This window comes from Solanum pennellii, chromosome 10, assembly GCF_001406875.1.
Source record: "Solanum pennellii chromosome 10, SPENNV200".
NCBI lineage: Eukaryota > Viridiplantae > Streptophyta > Magnoliopsida > Solanales > Solanaceae > Solanum > Solanum pennellii.
This window is the reverse complement of record NC_028646.1, coordinates 6,485,160-6,488,040: the sequence shown is the minus strand read 5'-3', so window position 1 is coordinate 6,488,040 and position 2,881 is coordinate 6,485,160.

Genomic DNA, 2,881 nt, shown 5'->3' with positions numbered 1-2,881 from the left:
TGAGAAATATTAAGGGACTCACCGTTGCCAACAGTAATACCATTGGAGCCATGATATGGATTTGGAGCGTTAAGCTTGGATAGATCAGAAGTAACGTGCATGTTGGCCCCAGTATCCAACAGCCATTCAGAGGAAGGGCCGGCTTGAGATGCATAATTGGCACGGTTATCACTATTTCGGCTCTCCTCATACCGAAACCAGCAACGAGCAGCGGTGTGTCCTGTTTTCTGACAGATTTGACAAGTTGGACGATCCCGCTCGTAAGTGCCCTGCCCGCCGCTGGAAGATGACTGCCCGCCGCTGCCGAAGGAGTGCAGGCTGTTGTTGCTGCCGTGCTGCTGACCGTCGTACGGCGGACGACTGCCCTGCCGACCGCCGCGCCCGCGGCCTCCGCTGTTTCTGCCGTAGCCGCCGCGGCTCCCCTGCCGGCCGCCACCACGCCCCCCGCGATAGTTCTGGCTTGCGGTGAGGGCGGTGGCCGGCTCCATAACAGCGGCTTCTCGGAGAAGAAGTTTGCTCTCCAGATCCACGTTGATTTCTTCACTTTTTAGCCACGAGGAGAGAGTAGCCAGGTCAACGGGCGTTGGACTGATGCGAACCGCCTGTTTAATGGAGGAGTAAGCTGATGGGAGCCCCCGAACGACGCACATGACGAGATCTTTTTCGGGAATGATTTCGTTCACGGTGTCGAGGGCTGTGATGATGGTGGAGACCTCGTCTAAATACTCCGCCATAGTTTTCGTGCCTTTGGTAATTGTGTGGAGACGATCACGCAATTGAAAAATATGAGAGTGGGAAATTGATGCATAGCGTGTTGCGAGGCCGTCCACAGGGCTGAAGCAGTTTTGTAGGATCTGACGTGTTTTCGAACCGTGGGAAAGATGACCGCAATCAAACATGATCGGATCTGGCCATCCACGGCTTTCCAGGCGGCATGGGCCGGATTGGTTTTTTCTGATTTGTCCGTGGCGGTGAAGACTGCCGGCGGTGGTTCTGTGCTTCCATCGACGTATTTGAAAAGGTAATTGGCCTCAAGGGCTGTAAGAACGGTGATTTTCCGTGTAGGGTAATTTATGTCTGATAATTTTTCGGGAATCACGGCATGAAGATGCCTGAGAAGGAGTTTAACGCCAGAAGGAAGTGAATCGAGAGGATCCACCTCGGTTGTCATGGCTGCCGCCGCCCAAGAGAAGAGATGGAACGATCGGTGCCCTAAAGAGAGAAAAAAAAAACCTAGAGAAAAGAAGATCTAGGTTTTCTGGCTCTTGATACCATGAAGGAATATTGATTGTATTGAAGTGTTAACCTAATAAGGGAATACATGGGAGATATATATAGGAGATATAGGAAGGAGTACTAATCCTAATAGGACTAGGATTAAGGAGTACTAATCCTAATAGGACTAGGATTAGTACACAGTAAATACTAATATTATTTAATACTATTTATTTAATACTAGCTGTTATTATCACTAATATTTTAGTAATCCTAACATATAGTATAGGTACTCTCCTTTAAAATTATTTCCGTGCTTTCCATCATATATACTATATTAATCTTAATAATTGTTCCTCTTCAACAATTGGATAAGGTAATGAGACATTCATTCACTAAGAGACAATATGCATATATATAGTTAATAAAATACATTATGTTATAATATGTGCATTTGACTCAGCATTTGTGTAGACCAAAAATTATTTCCATTTCCATCCACTGACAAGAAACATGCTGGGTGGGGGTTATACACGTACACATATGTGTGTGAGGAAAAAAGACAAAAAAAAAAAAAACACATATGTATGTGCCTTTAGATTTAGAGGGCTTCCATTTTAAGTTATGTCGTAAGGTGTCTCCACATAATGTATTTTATCTTCTTCTCTATGTTTTTAAGCTTTTGGAATGTCTTCCATCAATGATTTAGGATTAGAATGAAATTCTCTTCTTGAATCTTTATGAAACCTCAAGAACCATCCATGAAAGCATCCTATTCTTTTTTTATACTAATATGAGTTTTACAAGATTTCTTTCATGAAATTACGAATGATTATGAAAGTAATAATTTTTATTTTTAAAACTAAGTCCATTGATTTCTTAATGACTTTTTTTATAACTTATTAATGATTTCTTAATGATGAATGAACCCTAGATTTATTAATTATGAATTTCCATAAATGTAAATCTTATTATGTTATGGCATGTTTCTAGACTAAAACATTATGATATGATATACTCATAAATGTAAAATTATGATGCTTGAATTGTAACCTCATGACAAAATGAGATGAACAAAAATTATGAACTATGGTCCTTGAAAATTAGAACTGATAGAATATGATACAATCGATTATTCATGTTTTGATGATAGACAAGAAGCGCAAAGAACAGTAGCAAATGTACGCAGCAAAAGAAGTCAAGCTAGAGTCCAAGGTCAAGTAAAATGGAGTTATTTGTCAAAGTAAAAATAATATATTAAAGGTACAAGTTGATACAAATAAGGAAAACCTTAAATATATTATTAAGGAAGGAAGTTGTATATAATAAGGATTGTACTTTAAAAAGGAATCCTTGTTTAACAATAACTTCCTTACCTTATCAGATAAGGATTGTACAAGGCAAAATAAACTCTATAAGAAGAGCACGAGGCAGAGGAAGCAAGACACGACTTCACGCAGAGAGAAAAGGCAGAATTATTCATCAAACTGAAGTCTTCAAGATTGATAGGATTGCTACGTTTAAAACGTTCTTGAGTGAGAAGGTTTTTAACGTGTAGAACTGTTTGTCTTGTTTTGTTTTCGATTGTAATTTACAGTTTATTGTACAAAGGGTGGGTTTGGCTCTTTGTAGGGTTGAGTATTAGTGAGAGTTGTAACAAAAGGTG